This window comes from Oncorhynchus mykiss, chromosome 23 (assembly GCF_013265735.2).
Source record: "Oncorhynchus mykiss isolate Arlee chromosome 23, USDA_OmykA_1.1, whole genome shotgun sequence".
Taxonomy (NCBI): Eukaryota; Metazoa; Chordata; class Actinopteri; order Salmoniformes; family Salmonidae; genus Oncorhynchus; species Oncorhynchus mykiss.
Genome location: NC_048587.1, coordinates 28957064 through 28984512, shown reverse-complemented (window position 1 = coordinate 28984512; position 27449 = coordinate 28957064). Strand labels below are relative to the sequence as shown.

At 43.0% G+C, this 27449-nt stretch overlaps 1 long non-coding RNA gene across 1 annotated transcript; it reads left to right on the top strand.

The window, feature by feature from the left end:
* The first annotated feature begins 2674 nt into the window (after positions 1–2674).
* LOC110503060 lies at positions 2675–15346 on the top strand. The gene is made up of 3 exons (XR_002470431.2): positions 2675–2865; positions 13876–13940; positions 14170–15346. It is a non-coding gene; the product is annotated as an uncharacterized LOC110503060 (long non-coding RNA).
* The last annotated feature ends 12103 nt before the right edge of the window (positions 15347–27449 follow it).

Genomic DNA, 27449 nt, shown 5'->3' with positions numbered 1-27449 from the left:
CAGAGATGAAAGCAGGTTCACACTGAGCACATGTGACAGACGTGACAGAGTCTGGAGACGTCGTGGAGAATGTTCTTCTGCCTGCAACATCCTCCAGCATGACTGGTTTGGCGGTGGGTCAGTCATGGTGTGGGGTGGCATTTCTTTGGGGGGCCGCACAGCCCTCCATGTGCTCGCCAGAGGTAGCCTGACTGCCATTAGGTACCGAGATGAGATCCTCAGACCCCTTGTGAGACCATATGCTAGTGCAGTTGGCCCTGGGTTCCTCCTAATGCAAGACAATGCTAGACCTCATGTGGCTGGAGTGTGTCAGCAGTTCCTGCAAGAGGAAGGCATTGATGCTATGGACTGGCCCGCCCGTTCCCCAGACCTGAATCCAATTGAGCACATCTGGGACATCATGTCTCCCTCCAGCCACGTTGCACCACAGACTGTCCAGGAGTTGGCAGATGCTTTAGTCCAGGTCTGGGAGGAGATCCCTCAGGAGACCATCCGCCACCTCATCTGGAGCATGCCCAGGCGTTGTAGGGAGGTCATACAGGCACGTGGAGGCCACACACACTACCGAGCCTCATTTTCACTTGTTTTAAGGACATCACATCAAAGTTGGATCAGCCTGTAGTGTGGTTTTCCACTTTAATTTTGAGTGTGACTCCAAATCCAGACCTCCATGGGTTGATAAATTTGATTTCCATTGATAATGTTTGTGTGATTTTGTTGCCAGCACATTCAACTACGTAAATAGTTGAATATTTCATTCATTCAAATCTAGGATGTGTTATTTTAGTGTTCCCTTTATTTTTTTGAGCAGTGTATAACCCGAAAGGACCTCTCATACACGGCTGTCAGATCCACTGTGAGTCCTGATCAAATCGGCCCCTTGAGGCAGAGCCAGTGGCTGCTCTCTGACTATCAGAGACATGGGTAACTGTCAATATTGGAAACACAAACATAAAGTGACTTAATAGGGTGTTGGGCCACCACAAGCTGCTAGAATGCCCTTGGCATAGATTATACAAGTGTCTGGAACTCATTGGAAGGATGCGACACAATTCTTCCGCGAGGAATTCTATAATTTTGTGTTTTTTTGATGGTGGTGGAAAAACGCCATCTCAGGCACCATTCCAGAATCTCCCATAAGTGTTCGATTGGGTTGCGATCTGGTGACTGAAACGGACATGGCATCTGGTTTACATCGTTTTCATGTTCATCAGACCATTCAGTGACCACCCATGTTCTGTGGATGGGGGCATTGTCATCCACTCCCATCAGGATATACATTAATCACAATAGATTGAAGGTGATCACTCATAATGGCTGTGTATTTATTGCCGTTTACCTTTCCCTCTAAAGGTGGGTTGAGTGGACCTAAACCATTCCAGGAAAATGCATCCCACACCATAACAGAGCTGCCAGAACCATAATTTACTCAAGTGTTTCCATTATGTTGGTATTTACCTGTATGCTAAACAACACGTCAGGTAGCATCAACATCTTCAACATAGGAAAAATATTTTACTCAATAACACAACTCTGGGTAATTTTATGTTTGTTTCACTGTCTGCTTGGGTGAAATGCCTCGTGTAATTTGGGGAAACAGTGTCTATATAGAAAATGTGTTGGTTGGTGTTTTCCATCAAAATAATGACAAATCAGCATGATAACTGACCTGTGTGACTTTAAAGGCGTAAAGGAGCATGGTATCAATGTCTCACCAATGTCTCAGCCCTATGAAAACAGCTAGCACATAAGAATGTCATATGTGCATCTCCTCCTCCTCCTTACTAAGGACATGGTGAAGAGAAGACTTTATGACCTTCTCTCCGCCTCTGCCCACCTCGGTGCACGGCACCAACGCCACGCAGATGCCTGTCTCTCCGGCTCTGTGATAGTTAGGGCACTCTGCGCTCCACCACCGATCCACTTGTCCGACTTCAGCAGTCTAATTCACATTAAACCTTAGTAAAAGCTAATAACGCAGAGGCTTAACGACCATGACCTTTGCCAGAATACCCACAAGGGTTCCTATTGACTCTGGGCTACAGTCATAGAGAGTCTCTCTAGCATCAGCTGAGTTGGGAACCTGGCCCACCAAATTGCCCAGAGCTACAGGAAGTGGTTGTGTTTTGATACTGACTAGTCGGCATATCAACCACCCTGACCCAATCAGCATAGGAGGTTTAGGTTCACAGCTCTCTTTCTTTCCAAACTAAGCTGGGCCAACAAACATGTAGTGATGTTATTCCAATGTTTAATGAAAATACTGTACATTGGAAAAACATCACTACCTGTTTGTTGGCAAATCTTAGTTTGGTACAAAACTGTGAACCTGAATCTTCTATGCTGATTGGGTCACGGTGGTTGAGGGACTAAAGCAGCATATCCCTACTGAAGCCTTCATTTCACACTCGTGTTCACGCCTTTGTTTCCTGTGCTGTTGAATTCCCTGTTGAATTCCCTAATCTTACAGGCCCTTGCATCACCTTAAGCACCTGTGGAGGGTGGCCTAATGCCAGCACTGCAAAATAAAAGAGAAGGAGAGGAGGGATGAAGAAAGGGGGAAGAAAGAGAGCGAAGGATAATCCTGTTAGCAAACTAATCACTGTGTCCAGAAACCACACGGGGAGAGTGTCTAGGGATGTCACGCGTCTCTGCTACCAGGGAGGAACCTGCCGTGGCAGCAAGCTCAACATTTAAGAACAGCAAGAGGGGACATTATCAGACAGCAGGATGGGAGTCCATTACACATAATCAGCCAAGACCGTTGAAGAGTGTTTTCCTGACGAAAAGAGTGCCGAGAGCAGGGCTTGACTGCAGGGTTCTGGCTCCAGTGCCAACACACCAGCAAGAGATGCCTTGCCACAGGTGAAGCACTTCTTGTCCTTTGACTTTCAATGATAGAGCTATGTCAAGTCAAACTTAACTGAAATGTACAGAGTATTACATCAGCATGGGCAGGTTAACAGGCAAACTAGTGTGCCCATCAAGAGGATTACAAATAATAGAATAATTGAGTTGGAATTATTTTTTGTTGATCATTAGAGATTTCACTGTGGTAAAGTTCTCTCTCATTTGTCACCCTATGTGACTGCCTAGAGTTGTTTAAAGGGGAAATAAGCAGTTGCTACATCCATTTTTGGACAATTTAATTAAAGATATGTACCCATTGTTTCTTGAAGAATAAAACGTATAAATGTCTCATGGGCTTAGTTCAACTGCCTTGTTTGTTAACAAAGTAAATGTAAACAAACAAAGACTATCGCCTTAAAACATGGCTAAAACTATAATTTTTATATCATGAATGGTGAGTCCTTGCATCCATAATTCTGTCTATCAACTTGAGTGGTTACATTTCTCCAACCCCATCCCTTAGCGTTTTACCGAAACGGGTGGAGAGGACGCTTTGCTATTGTTTTTACTGCTGATTGTCCCTTTAATTGGAGGGCAGCTAGACAGAGTTTCCTAGAATGAAATAACCTTACATCAGCAGCTCTATAAAAATGGAACTGTACATATCCTATATGGTAAGCCTCTTTCCCTTGGATGATCAACTACTCCTTTGTTCCTACTGTATCCTTTAGAGCTGTGCACACCAAGGACAACCATGGTGGACGCCTCAATGGTGTTTACGTTAAACTTAAAAGTTATTCAAAAAGGAGAATATTATTTAAATAAATGAATACATCAAGTATTCTATACAACTATCTTGGGAGCTGTATACAACAGAAGATTGCATTCATATTTCATGCCCTTGCCATATGCTTACCATATATTTCCTATTACACATTTTAGCAAACATAACACATTATGTCCTTTTGAAGCAATCAATCGTAAGTTTCAATACAAAATAAAAAGAGCCAGTTTAACAAGACAGCTAATGAAAAAGGGATATGATTCACACCTGACCACAGAGTATTTCCTTCCGTATTCTGATTCCCTATCACTTATGATCTCAGCAGGTGTAATCGGCACTAAAAAGTAGAACCTTTGTTAGTTTAATTGTATTTTATTTCACCTTTATTTAACCAGGTAGGCTAGTTGAGAACAAGTTCTCATTTACAACTGTGACCTGGCCAAGATAAAGCATAGCAGTGTGAACAGACAGCAACACAGAGTTACACATGGAGTAAACAATAACAAGTTCAATAACAAAGTATAATTTATTTTTTTTTACATTAAAAAAAGAGTCTATATACATTGTGTGCAAAAGGCATGAGGAGGCGAATAATTACAATTTAGCAGATTATCACTGGAGTGAAAAATGATCAGATGGTCATGTGCAGGTAGAGATACTGGTGTGCAAAAGAGCAGAAAAGTAAATAAATAAAAACAGTATGGGGATGAGGTAGGTCAATTGGGTGGGCTATTTACCGATGGACTATGTACAGCTGCAGCGATCGGTTAGCTGCTCAGATAGCAGATGTTTAAACTTGGTGAGGGAGAGAAAAGTCTCCAACTTCAACGATTTCGTTCCAGTCACAGGCAGCAGAGAACTGGAAGGAAAGGCGGCCAAATGAGGTGTTGGCTTTAGGGATGATCAGTGAGATACACCTGCTGGAGCGCGTACTACGAGTGGGTGTTGCCATCGTGACTAGTGAACTGAGAAAAGGCGGAGCTTTACCTAGCATGGACTTGTAGATGACCTGGAGCCAGTGGGTCTGGCGACGAATATGTAGCGAGGGCCAGCCGACTAGAGTATACAGGTCGCAGTGGTGGGTGGTATAAGGTGCTTTAGTAACAAAGCGAATGACACTGTGATAAACTGCATCCAGTTTGCTGAGTAGAGTATTGGAAGCCATTTTATAGATGACATCGCCGAAGTTGAGGATCGGTAGGATAGTCAGTTTTACTAGGGTAAGTTTGGTGGCGTGAGAAAGCCGATTCTAGATTTGAAAAGGGAAATAGAAAGCCAATTCTAGATTTGATTTTGGATTGGAGATGTTTGATATGAGTCTGGAAGGAGAGTTTACAGTCTAGCCAGACACCTAGGTACTTATAGATGTCCACATATTCTAGGTCGGAGCCATCCATGCTAGTCGGGCATGCAGGTGCAGGCAGCGAACGGTCGAAAAGCATGCATTTGGTTTTACTAGCGTTTAAGAGCAGTTGGAGGCCACGGAAGGAGTGTTGTATGGCATTGAAGCTCGTTTGGAGGTTAGATAGCACAGTGTCCAAGGAAGAGCCAGAAGTATACAGAATGATGTCGTCAGGTCGATGAAGACAGCTGCACAGTACTGTCTTTTATCGATGGCGGTTATGATACCGATTAGTACCTTTAGCGTGGCTGAGGTGCACCCGTGACCGGCTCGGAAACCAGATTGCACAGCGGAGAAGGTATGGTGAAATTCGAGATGGTTAGTGATCTGTTTGTTGACTTGGCTTTCGAAGACCTGAGATAGGCAGGGCAGGATGGATATACGTCTGTAACAGTTTGGGTCCAGGGTGTCTCCCCCTTTGAAGAGGGGGATGACCGCGACAGCTTTCCAGTCCTTGGGATCTCAGACGATATGAAAGAGAGGTTGAACAGGCTGGTAATAGGGGTTGCGACAATGGCGGCAGATAGTTTCAGAAATAGAGGGTCCAGATTGTCAAGCCCAGCTGATTTGTACGGGTCCAGGTTTTGCAGCTCTTTCAGAACATCTGCTATCTGGATTTGTGTAAAGGGGAAGCTGGGGAGGCTTGGGCGAGTAGCTGCAGGGGGGGGTGGAGCTGTTGGCCGAGGTTGGAGTAGCCAGGAGGAAGGCATGGCCAGCCATTGAGAAATGCTTGTTGAAGTTTCGATTATCATGGATTTATCGGTGGTGATCGTGTTACTTAGCCTCAGTGCAGTGGGCAGCTGGGAGGAGGAGCTCTTGTTCTCCATGGACTTTACAGTGTCCCAGAACTTTTTGGAGTTAGAGCTACAGGATGCAAATTTTTGCTTGAAAAAGCTGGCCTTTGCTTTCCTGACTGACTGCGTGTATTGGTTCCTGACTTCCCTGAACAGTTGCATATCGTGAGGACTATTCGATGCTATTGCAGTCCGCCACAGAATGTTTTGTGCTGGTCGAGGGCAGTCAGGTCTGGAGTGAACCAGGGGCTAAATCTGTTCTTAGTTCTGCATTTTTTGAATGGAGCATGCTTATCTAAGATGGTGAGGAAGTTACTTTTAAAGAATGACCAGGCATCCTCAACTGACGGGATGAGGTCAATATCTTTCCAGGATACCCATGCCAGGTCGATTAGAAAGGCCTGCACGTAGAAGTGTTTTGGGGAGTGTTTGACAGTGATTAGGGGTGGTCGTTTGACTGCGGACCCGTAGTGGATACAGGCAATGAGGCAGTGATCGCTGAGATCCTGTTTGAAGACAGCGGACATAGCCTGAGTTCGCGGCTGCGGCCGACAGATAAAAAAATAAACAGAATGGAGTACCGTGATTAATGGACAGTCCATTAGGCATCAGCTATGTTGCCAAGTGATCATAGTGTCCGGGGGGCAGCAGTAGATGGAACAGGGGTGCCCCACTATGCTAGCGACACACAGCTTAAAGTTAGTAGCGTCTGCTCCGACAGAGGCCGGATGAAGGCACAGCGGATGGAGTATTCGTCGGCAGACCAGTCGTGGTGGTGCGGCGGGGCGCCGTGTCGACAGAGAATCCAAGCCAAATGGCAAAAGAGGTATTGTGGAATTTAGTTTGCTAGCCGAGAGATGTGCCTGGCTCACGGCTAACTGCTGCTAGCTTCGTGGCAGTGGCGTTAGCCACTATATCCAATTGGTAGCAGCGGTGATCCAGTGCCAAGGTCCAGAGTTTACAGCAAGGATCCGGTCGAGTTTTGGGCTCTAGCCCTGTATGAGTGGGGTTCGGGTGAACAGCTGAGTAGGCCGGGAGGTGGGCCTCAAGGAATAGCTTCGGTACTAGGTGCCACGGTGAGTGAAAACTAGCTGTGAGCTAGCTAGCTGCGAGCTAACTAGCTGCGAGCTAACTAGCTAGCTGCGAGCTAACTAGCTAGCTGCGAGCTAACTAGCTAGCTGCGAGCTAACTAGCTAGCTGCGAGCTAACTAGCTAGCTGCGAGCTAGCCAGCTGCAAGCTAGCTAGCTGCAAGCTAGCTGTGAAGATCAGAAGTAGTGGTCCAGGGATTTACGGCAGGAATCCGCCGTTGTTATGGAGAGACAGTCCGATATTGGTAGACAAGCGATATTGGTAGACAGGCGAGTATTGTCCAGGCTAAAAACAGGGCTGGTATCTGTGCAGAAGGTAAAAGCCGCTAACAATGACTAAATAGCTTGTAGCTAATTAGCTGGTTAGCTTCTGGAGATTCTTGAATGTGTTCTAAAATTGAAAATAATAGCGATTCCATATTACATTGGGTGAAGCAGGTTACCGGAAGGTATAATCGAATAAATAAAAAAAATCGAGAAGAGATTGAAAATAAATTGAAATATATATACAAAAAATACGAAAAAATACAAAAGTACACGAGAGGGCAAAACAAACACGTCTTTACTGCTACAACTTGGATTTCCATAATTTCCATAAAGTAAATGTGTACACCAAAAAAGATATGAAATGACATCTCAGCCGGACTGTGTCCTTGTGTCATTACTGACTAGGCTTGGAAATTACTGGAAAAGTTCTAAGATTGCAAGTAAACTAACAGAATTCTTTAAACTTTTAATTTAGATTTTTATATGACATCTATTGGCCATTTTGGATACTTCAGATTATCACAGGGGCCTGTTATTATCTCTGGCCCTCTGAGTGGCCTTGTCACATGTAGAATATATTAAATAGTTAAATAAGATCATTTTAAAATAAAACATTGAATGAAAAAGCTGCAAAACATCCCAAATACAAACATCCCAAATATTCCCCATCAGGAAACTAAAAAGATTTGGCATGTGTCCTCAGATTTGGCATGTGTCCTCAAAAGGTTCTACAGCTGCAACATCGAGTGGTTGCATCCTGACTGGTTGCATCACTAACTGGTACGGCAACTGCTCGGCCTCCAACCGCAAGGCACTACAGAGGGTAATGCGTACGACCCAGTACATCACTGGGGCTAAGCTGCCTGCCATCCAGGCCCAAAAAATTGTCAAAGACCACACCCACCCCAGTCATAGACTGTTCTCTCTACTACCACATGGCAAGCAGTACCGTAGTGCCAAGTCTAGGACCAAAGGGCTTCTCAACAGCTTTTACCCCCAAGCCATAAGTCTCCTTAACAGGTAATCAAATGGCTACCTGGACTATTTGCATTGTGTCACCCCCAACCCCTATTTACACTGCTGCTACTCTCTGTTTACCGTATATGATTAGTCACTTTAACTATACATTCATGTACATACTACCTCAATTAGCCCGACTAACCGGTGCCACCGCACATTGGCTACCCAGACTGTCTGCATTGTCCCGCCACCCGCCAACCCCTCTTTTACGCTACTGCTACTCTCTGTTTATCACATATGCACAGTCACTTTAACCTATCCTACATGTACGTACTACCTCAATTAGCCAGACTAACCGGTGCCTGTATATAGCTTCACTACTGTTATAGCCTCGCTACTGTATATAGCCTCGCTTCTGTTATTATTCACTGTCTTCTTACAGTTTTTTTTTATTTCCACATCTCTTGTTCACCTAATACCTATTTTGTACTTAAAAATTGCACTGTTGGATAGGGCCTGTAAATTAGCATTTCACTGTAAGGTCTACACCTGTTGTATTTGGCGCACATGACAAATAAACTTTGATTTGTTTTTTGACTTCTGCTTGGATTCCACCTGGCAATCTGTTCACCATCTGCCCTGGCCTTTATCCCCCTGTCTGGTACAGGTACCCCCGCCACACCTCCAGCACACACGCACTGTTGGGGCGAGTGACTCTGAACTTACAATGGCTAACCCCAAGTCATTATATTTTTTTCTTGTGTTTTATGCTATTTGCCTCTTGACTCCTACGTGTTTTGTTGACTAAGAATTTGCTTGTTTACCCAACCGTGGGACAGACTGTTTGTTCCCACACTCGGGACTCTGACTCTCTATTGGTTACACAGACTCTTGGCCTCCCTTCCAATTCTAACCACCTCTCACCGGCTTGTATTCATGTTACCTGATGAAATTCCTGTACAATATGATCTTATTGCCATCTAATGCAGAGTGTGGGTTCACAGCTCCAATCCAGATGTGTTGGTTATTACTGAGACGTGGTTAAGAAGGGGTGTTTTGAACACTGATGTTAACCTTTGTTATAACCTTTTTCGGCAAGAAAAAGGCCTCACTCCCCCCCTATTTGAGATACCTACTTCAGCCCTCATCCTACACCCGTTCTGCCAGTCACATTCTGTTAAAGGTCCCCAAAGCACACACATCCCTGGGTCGCTCCTCTTTTCAGTTCACTGCAGCTAGCGACTGGAACCAGCTGCAAAAAAAAAACTCTAACTGGACAGTTTTATCTCTTCATTCAAGGACTCAATCATGGACACTCTTACTGACAGTTGTGGCTGCTTTGTGTGATGTATTGTTGTCTCTACCTTCTTGCTGTTTGTGAGCAAGAAGGGCACAGAGCCCAACAATATTTTGCTGCTACCATGTTGTGTTACTACCATGTTGTTGTTGCTACCATGCTGGGTTGTCACGTCTTGCTGCCTTGCTATGTTGTCGTCTTAAGTCTCTCTTTATGTAGTGCTGTGACGTCTCTATTGTCGTGATGTGCGTTTTGTTCTATATTATTATTTTTGATAGGCAAGAATAAGAATTAGTTCTTTACTGACTTGCCTAGTTAAATAAAGGTAAAATAAATACAATTGGGATAGGGAACACAGTAGACACTGATTATAGACATGGAGTGTGTTTCACATGATCTCAAATGACAGACAACATTATCTCAGAGCTTTAGTAAGGGGTATTTACAGTGTAAGGGGGCATGACAGATTATGTCCTGTATTTAAGTGCACAGGCAGGGGCATGGGGTGGGGGGCAAATTATGTGAACTGTAGAGATGACATGCTGCAAGGGACAAGAAGGGGGAGGGCAGATAAATGACAAATGAGGATGAATGGTAGTGTACAATTTTACATGGATGTAATAGGCTACATTAATCTTAGCACGTATGCAAGGAAGCCTTTGCCTCTATTTCAGGGTCATGGCAGAGCTGACCAATGGCTCTATAGTTTGAAGCCTTTAGTTGATGTGTGGCACGGTGACATTCAGTATGAGAGATGTAGATACCCTGCTGTATGTTGTTTGGCTTCACCCCTAGCTGGTGCAATCATGTCTCATGCAACAACAGCTATTCTTGTAAGAATTGTGGTTAAGATGGAATAGTATTTCCCAGGAGGCAAGGGCCTTTGAGATCCTAAATTTTTTTTAATTTAAATTCACAATGCTTTTATGCTACATGTGACTGTTCTTTGACACATTATCTATCAGTGTCCTAACACACATGAGGACTCCTGTAGCCTATATCTTCCATCTGAGAGGCAGTGAACGGAGACACTATCCAGATCGAGAGGGATTTGTAAATCCCATCCCATGCATGGTGGCCAGCTCTTTATCTGTCTCTTCTGGACCTCAGAGAGACGGAGGTATCTGGGATGTCCCCAATTCACAGAGAGAAAAACAGAGATATGTGATTAACAAGACTCTCTCATACAGAAAAAAGAAAGCGAAAAAAAATGTTTAAGAATAATAATAATTGGAGGGGGAGGGAGAAGCAGCTAACTTCCTGCAATTTTACACATTTTGCCAAGGGGCAAAGAGAACAATTTGCAGTTTTGTTATTCTACACGTTTTGCCATGAGGCTGAGAGAAAATTTTACTGTTTTTAATAAAGCACATTTCCTGCAATTCTATACATTTTCCCATGGGGCAGATAGGAACATGTGCAGTTTTATAACTCATCATGCTATTGTACACATTTTGCCGTGAGGCTGAAAGAAAAATCTGCATTTTTAAAGCTGATTAAAACTAAAATATATGTGTTGACTGTGATAAAGCCACTGGATTATGAGATGTCTTGTTTTCTAAATGAATAAATTAAATAGGCAGTGGCATGGTGCATATAGCCTTAGAAGCAATGACATACACTCAATGGCCAGTTTATTAGGTACACCCATCTAGTACTGGGTCAGGCCCCCCTTTGCTCCAGAACAGTCTGAATTATTCGGGTCGTGGAGACGTTGCTATGAATAGACCTAACATGTGCCAGGGAAACATTCCCCACACCATTACACCACTGCCACCAGTATGTACCGTTGCCCCCAGACAGGACGGGGCCATGGACTCGTGCTGCTTATGCCAAATCCTGACTCTTCCAATCAGCATGATGCAATAGGAACCGGAATTCGTCAGACCAGGCAATTTTTTTCCCACTCCTCAATTGTCCAGTCTTGGTGATCGAGTGCCCACTGGAGCCACTTCTTGTTTTTAGCTGATAGAAGTAGAATCCCGGTGTGGTCGTCACCTGCAATAGCCCATCCGTGACAAGGACTGACAGGTTGTGCGTTCCAAGAAGCCATTCTTAAAACGGGCACGTCTTTTTATCCAATAATGACACAGCGCCCCTATAGGTTCAAGAGGTTATTAAGCACCTGAAGGGCCCCAGTGTGGGGGATCATTGTGGCAGAGGTGTTGTTGCCTACCCTTACCACCTGGGGGTGGACCATCAGGAAGTCCAGGATCCAGTTGCAGAGGGAGGTGTTTAGTCCCAGGGTTCTTAGCTAAGTTATGAGCTTTGTGGGCACTATGGCGTTGACCGCTGAGCTGTAGTCAATGAATAGCATTCCCACATAGGTGTTCCTTTTGTCCAGGTGGGAAAGGGCAGTGTGGAGTGCGATTGAGATTGTGTCAGCTGTGGATCTGTTGGGGTGGTATGCGAATTGGAGTGGGTATAGGGTTTGCGGCACAATGGTGTTGATGTGAGCCATGACCAGCCTTTCAAATAATTCATAGCTACCGACTTGAGTGCTGCGGGGGTGTTAATCATTTAGGCAAGTTTCCTTTGCTTTCTTGGGTACAGGGACTATGGTGGTCTGTTTGAAACATGTAGGTATTACAGACTCAATCAGGGAAAGGTTGAAAATGTCAGTGACAACTTGACAGTTGGTCCGCACATGCGTTGAATACACGTCTTGGTAATCAGTCTGGCCCTGCGGCTTTTTGAATGTTGACCTGTTTAAGAGCGTGATCACACAGTTTTCCGAAACAGCTAGTGCTTTCATGCGTGCTTCAGTGTTGCTTGCTTCAAATTGAGCTTAAATGGCATTCAGATCATTTGGTAGGCTCAAGTCACTGGGCACCTCGCTGCTGGGTTTCCCTTTGTAGTCCGTAATATTTTTCAAGCCCTGCCACATCCGACGAGCATCAGAGATGGTTTTGTAGGATTCAATCTTAGTCCTATATTGATGCTTTGCCTGTTTCATGGTATGTCTGAGGGCATAGCTGGATTTCTTATAGGTGTCTGGATTAGTGTCCCACTCCTTGAAAGTGGCAGGTATAGCCTATAGCTCAGTGCAGATGTTGCCTGTAAGCCATGGCTTCTGGTTGGGAAATGTACATGCGGTCACTGTGGGGATGATGTCGTTGATGCACTTATCGAGGAAGCTGGTTACTGAGGTGGTATACTCCTCAATGCCATTGGATGAATCCCGGAACATAGTCCAGTCTGTGCTAGCCAAACAGTCCTTTGGCGTAGCATCTGCGTAATCTGACTACTTCCATATTGAGCGAGTCACTGGTATTTCCTGCTTTAGTTTTTGTTTGTAAGCAAGAATCAGGAGGATAGAATTTTGGTCAGATTTTCCAAATTGATGGTGAGGGAGTGCTTTGAATGCATCTCTGTGTGTGGAGTAAAGGTGGTCTAGAGTTTTTTTCCCCCTCTGGTTGCACAGGTGACATGCTGGTAGAAATGAGGTCAAACGGATTTAGGTTTGCCTACATGAAAGTCCTCGGCCACTAGGAGTGCCGCTTCTGGATGAGCATTTTCTAGCTTGCTTATGGCCTTATACAGCTCGTTGAGTGCGGTCTTAGTGCCAGCATCGGTTTGTGGTGGTAAATAGACAGCTACGAATAAAATAGATGAGAACCATCTTGGTAGATAGTGTGGTCTGCAGTTTGTCATGAGGTTTTCTACCTCGTCTTACCAGATGTAGCTGCTCTATATTATCTGTGTCGTCGTTCAGCCACGTCTCGGTGAAACATAAGATATTACAGTTTTTAATGTCCCGTTGGTAGGATAGTCTTAATCGTAGATCGTCTAGTTTGTTTTCCAATGATTGCACATTGGCCAATAATATGGAGGGAAGTGGTGGTTTACCTACTCGGCAAATTCTTACATGGCACCCCGCCCTCCTCCCCCTTTTCCTCCGTCTTTTCTTCACGCTGATGACAGGGATTTGGGCCTTGCCTTGACAAAGCAGTATATCCTTCGCATGGGACTCATACATTTTGTTTTCATCCAGTTTGAGTTAAGTAATCGCTGTTCTGATGTCCAGAAGCTCTTTTCAGTCATAAGAGACGAAAGCAGCAACATTATGTAAAAAAACGAGTTACAAACAATGCGAAGAAAACAAACAAAATAGCAGTTTGTTAGGAGCCTGTAAAATGGCAGCCATCCGCTCCGGCAACCATTATCAGATCGCAATGACTTTGATAGACATTTCAATTGTTTTTTTTGTAGGTATATTATACAGAAGATTTATGGAGAATTGCTATGGGAGTGCTATTTATATCCCGTCTACCACTGACCATTCATCCATACTGTGTGTCCCTCATCATTGCAGCTTTGGAAATAAATGATCTATCCATCCTTTGCTCCTTCCTGTGTTGATTTACTGACATGAGGGACAGGACCAGGACAGTCACATTACATCATGTGCTTTCTGTCCTGTTTCCTTCAGAGGGAAGAACTAGGCAGTTACACCAGCAAATGGATACACAAATTGGAGGAAACAGGCACAGTGGGGTATGTTACATAATCATGGTTTGTCTCTCATTCCCTTCCTCATGTTTCCTCTATCCTTATGTCAAAAAAAATCAAAGTAATGTAAGGTACGTTATTCAACTGAGAATAGTGTTGACTAAGCAGAAACGGACTGGGTATGTTTTGACAATCTAAAAAAATAATTGCAGGGGGGAAATAGTCAAATTTTAGATCAATGGCTAATACAGTGTTATAAATGTGCTTTCATCAGGTGCTTCAGACGTGTCCATGCATCATGAGGGGAAATACCTTTGCTGGCTTTGAAGTGGAGGGAAGGATCAGAATCATACTGCTTCTTATCAAGAAGTCTATTTATTTTCTTCCATATTGTTTTATTCCTTATCTGCACTTACCCTGCAGCAATATATTTTAAGTTAAAGCCTAAACCAAAGTTTTAAACTAACTGGTACTAGAGATAATGTGTGCAGGATTTTGCTCCAGCCCATCACTAACACACATTCAAAGAATCATGGTCTTAAAGAGCAACTGTCTTTAAAAAGCAATGAATCCCTTTGAAAACAGCCTTTGTGGCATCGATTCGAGTCAGAAACAACTATTCTAGTGTCAAAATTAACTACAAAGTATAAATAGGATAATTTTGGTCATAAAGTCAATCTCGTCTTAAACAGAGTTTGGAACATCCGTTCATCACAGCGGGTAAATTTAGGTTGGGTTTTGATTTGATGAAGTCCATTTGTCCACTAACATGGGGTGAACAGCTGCGGTGATTGCTCTCTATCCAATAGCATAGACATAGAGACAGATCTGACCAGCAGCTCCGACTTTGTTAACATATGACAATACGTTGCACATTTTTTAACTTGAGAAATACTGCACCAAACACCTTAGTTAGATGTAAATTTGTATAACTACAACATCCTCGACAAAAACGAAAAAAGAAATAAATCTGTAATTATTTTGATCTTAGATTCATTCTGGGGATTTTGAGGAAATTAAATAGGCTTCAGTGTCTACAGTGTCTCATGGGGGACAAATATTATTAACCAAACGAGGAATCGGTCAGAAAACACACCTCCAAGACTGAAATCTAGTTTTTTCTAATGAGCAACGGAAAAACATACATGCCAATTAGCGTGTTCAGTGGCTTTTTAAGTCTGGTCTATGATAAGCTGAATCAAGTGTGTTACTGCGGGGCAGGAAAGAAAACCTATACCGAGTTGCTTTCCAAGATCAGTGTTGGATACCCTTGCCCTACACACTATTAACTCTGTAATTTACATCTGACAGCTATGGTAGAAAATTACAAGGTTATGTTTTAATTCTGTTTATGCATCGAATAACGTTTCTCAGTACTCTCTCATCTGTGTCTGTGTGGACTTGGGCCTCTGGGGCTTGGCGCTGGCAATTGATTTATGATGATTTGGTAATAAAACCTACAGCCTGCATTCCATAGAATGAGTTGGTGTTTGTGTACTATGAGGAGATGTCTCTGGTATGGACAGCTGATAAGAAAAACCTTGTCTTTGGGGCCAACCCCTGGTTTCTATACAATAAGAACAGTCTTCACAGCAAATGCTATATGACTGGGGGGTTACTCCTTTACATACAACATTTCACCTTTAGACCCATTACACACATCTGTTGTTTGTCACGAAGACTCAGGAGAACGTAGGGCTTTTAACAATCTCCATTGCGTGACCGTTAATGCTCCATTATTGCAATAAGTATTAATAAAGTTTGATGGTTTTGAAGAAATCTAAAACTCTCTCTTTTGGTTAGAATAATTCCACGACACAGCTCATGACCAGAAGCTGAGAAAGAGAAAAGGATCTCTGAAGATTAACCTGGACCGGAAGACTCCACATCTTGGCATTACTTAGGAATAAAACATTACTTTGTTTGACTGCTTGAGCCAGACCAGAGGTGATGCATTTCCATTTAAGCGTTAACACTGTATTGCCCTTTCCAGAGCTCTTCAATATCAAATTTAGTATTTTGTTCTCTAAATAAATGTACTTAGATTTTATTTAGGCAACAACTTTTCCTTCTTTATTTGGGTTGTTGGAGGTATAGATTGTGATTTGTGAAATAGGTTTGTGTCATTTTTGTTATTGTAAACAAATGCAATATTAGTCAACATAATACAATTGCTGGCTTTAAATTTGATTGTGTACTGTCAATGCATCAAGTACAGTATGCCTATGACTTAAATGTTGTAATTTGATTGAAATATTTTCTCCTTTTAAAGACCAGTGTGCATCCACACGGCGTATATGATACTGCTCTACATGTGAACATTTAATTGATTCGTTTTAGACCTGTTTATACGTTTAATTAAAAGATGCACTAAGCAGAAATCTCTCCGCCATTTCCTAGTTGATAAAATGTTAATAGTTCTCCTAATTTTAGATTATGTGACAAAACGAGCAAGAATAGTGTAGAGAATCATTGTACCATCTAAACCGCTGTGAAATATCTTTTCAATAATCAAAAATATTGTATTTTCAGCTATTTGAACCTGGTATGCAAAAGAAGCAAAAACGGGATGCATAGAAATAGCGCACATAGAAAGGTTCTACTGCTTCTTAGACTTACTTTCAATGGGAATGTCCTATTCCCCCTCAGGAGACTGAAAAGATTTGGCATGGTTCCTCAGATCCTCAAAAGGTTCTACAGCTGCACCATCGAGAGCATCACTGCCTGGTATGGGAACTGCTCGGCCTCCGACCGCAAGCCACTACAGAGGGTAGTGCATACGGCCCAGTACATCACTAGGGCCAAGCTTCCTGCCATCCAGGACCTCTATACCAGGCGGTGTCAGAGAAAGCCCCTAAAAATTGTCAGACTCCAGCCACCCTAGTCATACTGTTCTCTGCGTTACCACACGGCAAGCGATGCTGGAGCGCCAAGTCTAGGTTCAAAGGGCTTCTAAACAGCTTCTACCCCCAAGCCATAAGACTCTTGAACATCTAATCAAATGGATACCCAGACTATTTGCCCCCAGCCTCCACCCATTCTTTTACGCCGCTGCTGCTCTCTGTTATTATCTATGCATAGTCACTTTAATAACTCTACCTACATGTACATTACCTCAATTACCTAGACTAACCGGTGCCCCCGCCCATTGACTCTCTACTGGTACCCCCTGTACATAGTCTCGCTATTGTTATTTTACTGCTGCTCTTTAATTACTTGTTCCTTTATTTCTTATTTGTATCTTTTAAACTGTGTTGTTGGGTGGGGGCTTGTAAGTAAGTATTTCACTGTAAAGTTTACACCTGTTGTGTTCGGCGCATGTGACTAATACAATTTGATTTGATTTGAGATCTATAACTCACATTTCTATGTGAATTTTGTGGGGTCGCCTAGTCTAGGTTCTAATGTAGCCCACTGTTACATTTCTAATAGGGGGTGGAACAGTAACTATTTTCATGGTGACAGCATTGAGCACCCTTAATTGAACGATAAAGTATAGTACATCTATAATACAATCATTCAATAAGGGATCACATGCTTACTTGAGGTGTTATGATGTTTCAATGAATATGAAGTGGCGAGGGATGGGCTGTACCAAGGTGGATCAAAGCATTTGACACAGCATGTATCCCAGATGGGTCAGAATGTGTTAATTGAGTCTGACACAATGTTGTCCGTTTATTGGTGTGTCCAAATGTTGATATGGTCCGTATCAGACCTGGACACATTTGGACACTCATGGACATACACTGAGTGTACAAAACATTAAGAACACCTGCTCTTTCCATGACATCGACTGACCAGGAGAATCAAGGTTAAAGCTATGATTCCTAATTGATCTCACTTATTGATGTTGAATCTATTTCAATCAGTGTAGATGAAGGGGAGGAGACTGGCTAAAGAAGGATGTTAAGCCTTGACAGTTGAGACCTTAACTGTGTATGTGTGCCATTCTGAGTGTGAATGGACCAGACAAAAGATTGAAGTGCCTTTGAAAGGGATATGGTAGCAGGCAGAGTATGTGAGCGGAGCTGGAGCAGAGTGAGCAGCTAGGCATGCCCAATTTGACTGGAGCACAGAACAAGTTTCCCAAAGGCTGGAGCATTGGTCTTCTCATGGGCAGCAATCTTTCCAGTAGTGCTTACTTTGATTCACCAGCTCAGGACATGCCCGGCCCAGCATGCATTTGTAGACTACTTGTGTGCTGCTATAGCCATTTGCTTTAGCTACTGTCGTTGAGGTGGCTAAATATTTTCATAAAGAAACAGTTAAAACACACAGGTGCAAAATCAAGGTGACTTACAAAGATGAGGAGGACCAAGAACAAAAGACAGAGTGCAGTGATGTAATGTCCACAACTAAAGAATCACTATGGAATCTGAAAAAACGCATATCCCGAAAGCATGATGTACTACATGCACATGCTAACAGAAAGAAATGAGGTGGGTAGCTAGCTAAGTGTGTCATTGTAGCAGAATATTTAAAAACTAAAAATCTGATATTTAAAACGTTTAGTTCATTTTCGTTCAATTATCTATATAATAGGCTATCATTGATTTTGGCCCAATAGGACTGACATATTAACTCTTAAATACAGTTTTCTGTTTTGATAGTGTTATTTTGCCTAAAAACCCTTTAGGCCTACACACACACACATATATATATATACATATATATATATATATACATATATATATATATATATACACATCCCTGCATAGTCTGGTAAGAGTGGCCCAAAGGGTGTTAAGCATCCCCAGTGGCTCTCCAAGCGCGGAGAGGGTATTCTCCACTTCTGACCTGCTCTCCGGCACCATTGTTTCTAAAAGAGAATTCAAAGGCATTGTAGACTGAGACTAATAAGGCATTTTTCATAAATATATAAATTCTAAGTAAGTCACAGCCTATATGGACAATTTATAGACTATAAGAATTTAATACAGCGAAATGTTGTTCAAATGCTGAGCGCTTAATGTTCCTGCCAGCCTAATGTGTAGCACTTGCAAATGCTTCACAGTTTATTTCTTTGTAGGCTATAATCTTGAAATAATTTCAATAACAGGCTAATCATATAGCCCAAATAATTCCTTTCTACCTGTCTGGCACCTGACCTATTAAGAGTGTTTTATATGATGTTTAATAGCACCTTTTCATGTTGTTTAATAAAATACTTTTCAATCAAATTACATGGTTTGGTTTCAAAACTTTAAAACCAAATGGTAGGTCCAGGTAGTCACAAATAGTTGGGTCTTGGTTAAATTGTTATTTTAATGAATGGAATAAATTTGGAGCTGCAGTTTTCTTTTCTGTGAGCAAGGACTGGTTTTAGCAGAATAGTTGGAAAGCATAAGTGCTCTCTACTGTTACAAGGAGATACAAGCTTCAGTTCACTATGAAATCCCCAATTTTCTACTGGGTTCTATTTTCAGTAACCAACAGCGACTTGATAAAAGTCCCCGCCAAACCCGGGCCCCGTGGCAGCCCATTGGTCACTGCAACTTGCCCAGCCTCACAGCAGGCAGTGGGGAAACAAGCTGGCCTTGGAGGACCAAAACCCCCGGCGACACATTAGACTGCCAATATCCATGTTAAGCTCTTGAACCAAAGCAAACCTGAAGGTAAACAGTCCTTTGCTACAGCCACAGCAAGGTTCTGCCCTCTTAACACCCCTAAGGCGGGCAAGAAGGATCGGCCAATCTAGGGCACAGCCCTAAGCGACCCTCTTTTCGGGTTTAACATGAGCCTGCCATCTATCCCCTCTTCAATGGGGAGGCACGTCTACGTTTTTGAAAAAAATATTCCTGTATAGCAGCGCACTTTCATGACATTGCTCACATGGTAAAATGGAGGATATGCACTCTTACCCCCAAGTGCCATCCTCCCTTGGACTCTCCCCTCTGCATCTTCTAGCTAGGGACGAAACTCAGCATGTGCGCTCTCCCTCCGGTCTCTTATGTCATATGGAGCAGGATGACAGATTGCCATTTGCCATCATCCTTCATGGCCCCTTTTGATTGTCTCTGTCTAATGTGCAAGCAAGTCAGTAGAACAGGATCACAAGTGCGCCTCCTCTGAACTACCACCAGGAGGGGCCATAACTCTAGGTCCGTGTTTCCCAACTCCAGCCCACTATAGCACACATTTTTTTCCGTTGCCCCTGACAAACTCACCTGACTCAACTCATTGATGGCTTGATAATTAGTTGACAAGTTGAATCAGTTGTGCTTGTCCAGGGCTACAACAAAAATGTGGGCAGTTCGGGATCCTCAAGGATTGGAGTTGGGAAACACTTATCTAGGTGAGAGAGGCAGGAAAAAGACCTGACACAATTCCCCGTTCATAAACGATAAACTGGGAAACAGCTTTTTTTGTAATCTCATGGCAACTCTGAAAACCTTTTCTATTGAGCTAGAGGACAGTCAGTACGATGTTTCTTTACTATTACTTTTTGGTCAGTTGAAGCCCCAGACAGCTATCTGGTACACGCAAGATTTGGATGATGATTTCTACTTCAACAAGTCATACTGCTCACCCCGGACCAGGCCCTAAACCCAGAGATTCTAAAGAGAAAAATGTGGCGTAAGAGAGGCCCACGCGCGGGCACCCTGACAACTACGTCGGTGAGTACATAAACCGCCTTTACCCTCTATTCTATTGGCAAATGTACAATCAGTGGAGAACAAACTGAATAAGCTCTGTTTGAGACTATCCTATCAACGGGACATGAAGGACTCTAATATTCTATGTTTCTTGGAGTCGTGGCAGAACAAGGACATGGATAATATACATCTAGCTGGTTTTTCTATGCGTCAGCAGGACAGAGCGACAGCATCGGGTAAGCTCAAAGGGGGAGGTGTGTGTCCCTTTCTTAACAACAGCTGGTGAGCGATATATAATATTAAGGAAGTCTTGAGGTTCTTTTCACCTGAGTTAGAATACCTCATGATAAGCTGTGTAGACCTTACTATTTAGCAATAGCTTTCATTTATGTTGTTCGTAGCTGTCTATTTACCACCATAAATCAATGTTCGCACTAAGACCTCATTCAACAAGCTGTATAGGGCCATAATTAAATAACAAAATGCTCATCCAGAAATGTCGCTTATAGTGGCCATTGGATTATAATGCAGGAAAGCTTAAATCAGTTTTATCTCATTTCAACAAGCATGTCACCTGTGCAACTAGAGACAAAAAAACTATAGATCAACTTTACTCAACACACAGAACCGCATACAAAGCTAACCTTCCCCTTTCATTTGGCAAATCTGACCATAACTCTATCCTCCTGATTCCTGCTTAAAAGCAAAATACCAGTGACGTGCTCAATACGGAAGTAGTCCGATGAAGCGGATGCTAAGCTACAGGACTGTTTCGCTCATACAGACTGAAATATGTTCCGGGATTCATCCGTTGGCATTAAGGAGCTTACTACATCAGTCACCAGCTTCAATAATAGGTGCATCAACAACATCGTCTCGAGAGTAACCATACGTATATATCCCAACCAGAAGCCATGGATTACAGGCAACATCCGCACTGATCAAAAGGTTAGAGCTATCACTTTCATGGAGCAGGAAACTAATTGGGATGCTTATAAGAAATCCCACTACGCCCTCTGATGAACCATCAAAGAGGCAAAAATCCTACTACAACGGCTCTGACACTCGTCGGATTACAAAGTTAAACTCAGCCAGCGGCTGCCCAGTGACACGCGCCTACCAGATTAACTAAATGCCTCCTATGCTCGTTTTGAGGCAAGCAACACTGAACCATGCATGAGAGCACCAGCTGTTCTGGATGACTGTGATCATGCTCTCTGTAGCTGATGTGAGTAAGACCTTTTAAACAGGTTAACATTCACAAGGCTGTAGGGCCAGACGGATTACCAGGGTATGTGTCGTGCTGGCAAGTGTCGTCACTGACATTTTCAACCTCTCCCTACCCCGTTTGTTACACCTACATGTTTTAAACAGACCGCCATAGGTTACCTTCGCATTCTTGGGCACAGGGACTATCGCCCTGTAGCACTCACATATGTAGCCATGAAATGCTTTGAAAGGCTGAGCATGGCTCACATCATTACCATCATCCCACATCCTGGACCCACCCCAATTCGCATACCGCCCCAACTGATCCACAGATCTCTATTGCACTCCACACTGCCCTTTCCCACCTGGACAAGAGGAACACTTACATGAGAATGCTGTTCATTGACTACAACTCAGCATTCAAAACTATAGTGCCCTCCAAGCTCATCACTAAGCTAAGGACCCTGTTACTGAACACTTCCCTCAGCACCTGGATTCTGGACTTCCTGGCGGGCCGTCCCCAGGTGATGAGGGTAGGCAACATCACATTCGCCACACTGACCCTCAAAACAGGGGCCCCTCAGAGGTGTGTGCTTAGTTCCCTCCTGCACTCTCTGTTCACCCACGACCGCGTGGCCACGCATGACTCCAACATCTTTAAGTTTGCCGACGACACAATGGTGGTAGGCCTGATCACCGACGATGATGAGACAGTCTATAGGGAGGATGTCATAGACATGTAAGTGTGGTACCAGGACAACAAACTCTCCCTCAACATCAACAAGACAAAGGAGCTGATCTTGGAATACATTCAAATGTACAGGGCTGTAGTGGAGTAGGTCAATAGCTTCAAGTTACTCTGTGTCCACATCACTAAGGATCTATCATGGCTCACACACACCAACACAGTCATGAAGAGAGACCAACAACACCTCTTTCCCTTGAGGAGGCTGAAAAGATTTGGCATGGGCCCTCAGATCCTCAAAAAGCTCTACAGCTGTACCATTGAGAGCATGTTGACTGGCAGCATTATCGCTTGGTATGGCGACTGGTTGGCATCCGACCGTAAGGCTCTACAGAGGGTAGCGTGTATCACTGGGGCAGAGTTCCCTGCCATCCAGGGCCTCTATACCAGGAAGTGTCAGAGTAAGTCCCTAAAAACTGTAAAAGACTCCAGTCACCCAAGTCATAAACTGCTCTCTCTGCTACTGCACTGCAAGCGGTACCGATGCACCAAGTTTGAAACCAACAGGACCCTGAACTGCTTCTACCCCCATTCCATAATACTGCTAAATAGTTAACCAAATAGCTACCTGGACTATCTGCATTGACCCTTTTGCACTAACTTCTTTTACTCATCATGTACTCTGCTGCTACTGTTTATTATCTGTCACTTCATTCCAAGTTACATGAACATATCTACCTCCAGTTACCTCGTACCCCTCCACTTCGACTAGGTACTGGTACTGTGTATATACTGTATAGCTAAGTTATCGTTACTCGTGTATTTATTATTATACGTTTTACTTTTCTATTATTTTTCTATTTTCTTTCTCTCTGCATTGTTGGGAAGTAAGCATTTCACTGTTAGTCCAAACCTGTTGTTTACGAAGCATGTGACAAATACTATTTTATTTTATTTGCTTCACAACCAGTCCTTGTAGCCATCGTTACACAGGGATCTTCTGACCCAAGTGTAGCAGGAGATTTTCCACCCTCACCCCGTAACAATGACCCTCTGAATGTGACAAGCCTATCACTCAAGATCATTGACAATCTAGAGTGCCAGTGAGCCTTCTACATGCTCACAGTTTGGAAAAAATAGGCATTTTTGAAAAGTGGTGTGACCTACACAGATAATTCCTTAAATGCTCTGTATCGGAGGTTGCTATGCTTCATTTCAGTACCTTTTGGACAGGGGGAAGATCTCCACTGCAGGGTCCATTTAGCCACTATTATTGACCATTACTCAGTAGGGTAACACCCTCTGTTATGGCATTGCTGAAGGGTGTGCGTCACTCCAAGCCTCGTCATTGGGACCTGTCTATTGTGCTTGAGGCTTCCTCGCAGCAGTCTCTTGAGCTGCTGGAAAGCTAAGGAGATATACTTCTCATTCTTTATCGCTTTACCATCTGCCCTTAAGCCTGCAAAGTGAGTGAGTGGGCTCCAAACAGTCAGTCCAATGTTTGTGCCTACAGTTTGCCCCAGGGTTGTCCTAGGTACCTTGTTAACCAAACCCTGCCTTTATGCCAATGCAACTGTGGTTGTTGCGCCCTTGTGGTTTCCACCCACCGCTCTTCCTGTTTACAGAAGAAGAGGCTCTCCGCCGATTGTGTCCAATATGCGTTTTTCAAATTTGCTTGGATGAATAGGCCTAAAGAGTATTAGGTTACAGACAAAAGTGAACTATTCGCTGCTCTCACTCTAGCACGCGATGATCATCACATGAAAAAAATCCTCCTACTGAAATATTTAGTTAACAGAAATAAGGGAAACATTTCTGAAAACCTCATAATGTTCTCCAACTAACGTATCTGGTCTACCTCGTATTTCATTTGGATTGGATATAGATTTTTTATTTTTATTAAAGGACCCTATCAGGGCCAGGTAGGAATTCAGATCTCAATTTTGGGATCTGATAAAACCTCTACCCAGTCTTAGGGATGATGTTGTTGTCACTACCTTGGCTTCGGAGAGCATGTCTGCGATACGGCAGTCAACTATTTGAAATATAACTTAGGGTTACTTTGGTAACTCCAGTTCAATGATAACATGACTGAGATGTCTCACCTTTTCTCCCTGCTCACAAGAGCTCAAGGAAAAGAGGCATGTTTGAGAATGACCAGGGCAAGTGGCACCTTATAATAAGGAGAAGGGCTCACCTCATTTGCCACTCGTCCTGTCTGTCTCCAACAGATGCTGTGTGATTTGGTTCTTCAAGTCCAGAGATCCGCCAAGAGAATCACAATGTGAGACATCTCACTCATATTATCATAGAACTGGGGTTACGCAAGTAGCCCTATATTTCCATTCACCCCTTGTTCTCCTTCTCAGATATGTCCATGCTAGGTATCTCTGTTCCCACAACAACAATACAATCAAAAGCAAATAGTTCAGATATTTGGAGTCAAATTCATATGATGAAACAAGTAAATGTGTTACAAAAATTTGAACACATCACATTACGTATACACGCAAATCTCACTTAGGGCCCCCAAAAGGCTAGAGGCGGCACTGCTCAGGCCTTACACAAGGGCTTCAGAGGTACCCTTACCCTCCTGTGTGGCCTTCATCATATCCACAGATCCTTATGGTTGTGGTGCTAGCTTTTAGCCATTAAATACAAGGAGGGCTGGAGGAGCAGAGAGGCAACAGAAGCAACCGAGCAGGGGATGTGTTTAGGAGAGTACCCCTCACTTCTTCCAAATGACTACAGGCTTTATGTTTGTATAGCTTCTTGCTTTCAGCTCTATCAAAGCAAGCACCCATTGTAATGCTGTGGTTTGGGAGGATTAATTAAGAAGTCGTAGTTGATACATTGGTTGTATGCTTGTCTTCTCTTCTCTTGGCTTTAGTCCTTTAGTACCAATGCAAATTGACTCTCATTGGATTATATTTGGCATAACCAGCAGACAAGTTTTTCAGGTCTGTAGGTGGTTGGCAGTGTAAGATCAGTAGCTTGCTGGTGTATAGATTTTTTTACAACAATGGTCCTTATGTGACATTTCCAAGGTCTCCCTCTCTAGTTATTTAAGATAATTCATGGCCACATGCATTGATGGAGAGCTATACAGAGGGTGAGAAGGAAGAGGAATAGAGAGAAGAGGAGAGGCAGAAGGAACACCGGCTTCCCAGTTCCTCAAAGTCTCAGCTGTTTTCTGCGTCTCTGTTCTTCCTTATTCTCCCAAGTGTTGAAAGATGTTCTTGCACACCGTTTTATTACACAACATTCAGCGCATTCGTGGTTCAGAGCCACAGTGATAGTTCTGTGTGAGCTTGATAAACAAGGGGTTTTCTGACTGCCCTGTTTTCTTGGTTAATTATTATGAGAGATCGAGATTTTTTCTTTTAAATTTAACAACAAATTCAAAATTATCAATAAAAAGCAAATCTACTACAAATCACCACTAGTTTCAAATCACAAACTTTTTACATTAAATCCAAACAGTTGCAATTCTCATTAAATTCATTCAACATTAAAGTCCTAAACTACCCTAGAGGCACTGGAAAGTCAAGATGTAAAGAGTTTTGTAGGCTACTCCAAAAATGTATTTACCTAGATCGGTACGTAGTACTGGAACCTCGTGCGTTAACCATCCCTATGAAAGGAAATGTTGTCTTGTAATTTTACATTTTAACAAAGACGTGAGGTAGGTCAGAAGCTTGTGTAATAGAGCTTTGTAAATAGGTAATGAAGTGATCTACGGAACTTTAATGAGGACCAGCAAACATTTTAATACGGGGGGGGGGGGGGGGGGGGGGGGAATACCCACAATAGCAGAAAAAGAGTTCACCACAGTCTCTACAAACACTCCTTGAGCAGGGACTGACTGCAGAACCGACACTTATGGCCTTTAAAACAGCAGCTCCCAGCGGCCAACATGACTCACTGCAGCCACAGCCCATCTCCAGACTGAGATAACTTTATTCACTCAAAGCACAGCATTATTTAGATAAGGCTGCGATAGTCACAAACTAATCTGGGCAGGATTATGGCCAGTGGGTTTTAATTGAGCATTGTGAAGTCGTGTTTCCATGCAGCTTTTGGTTTTCCCCAGATGTGTGTAAAAGAGGGAAGGTTTAGTCCGGCTGAGTGTCTGTCTGACCACACAGAAACAACACAGCATCTACCCTACAATACAGAGCTAAGCTTGTTTGGGATGCAGCCACGATAACAGCCACACACTCCAGTGTGATGAACCAATTTGTTCCATGCCTATCTCAGGCCCTATTTTCCACTTCCAAAGCAGGAAACATAGAGGCCAGAAGAGTGTTTAGAGAACACAGCTGCAGGGTGGGAGACATGATGTTGGACAAGTCTGGATGATTTAGAGTCCTCTTCTGGAATCAAATCTTTCTAAGTACTCACCGTTGGTGTTACTACGGTATGCATGTCTTTGACATCTTTGACAATTCAACTGGATGAATAGTAACAACACCATGATGCATGAATTAATTAATTATTCACTATGGTAATTACATGATCATTCTTCTTCAGGTGTTCTCTGCATTATGCATCGCATAAAGAGTGAAAAAAATTGAAGGAAAAAATGAATACATAATAGTAAATAAGGTTGTCCAAAAATAATTATATCCATAGAGCAGTAAAATAATATACATGCATACATACACACTGTATATATTTACACATACACTACCGTTCAAAAGTTTGGGGTAGAAATGTCCTTGTTTTTGAAAGAAAAGCTCATTTTTGGTCTATTAAAATAACATGTTGTAAATGACTATTGTAGATGGAAACTGCTGATTTTTAATGGAATATCTACATACAGAAGCCCTGTCACGTACTGTCACGTTCTGACCTTTATTTCCTTTGTTTTGTCATTATTTGGTATGGTCAGGGCGTGAGTAAGGGTGGGCAGTCTGTTTGTTTTTCTATGATTTGGGGATTTCTATGTTTCGGCCTTGTATGGTTCTCAATCAGAGGCAGGTGTCATTAGTTGTCTCTGATTGAGAATCATACTTAGGTAGCCTGGGTTTCACTGTGTTTGTTTCCGTGTCTGTTTTT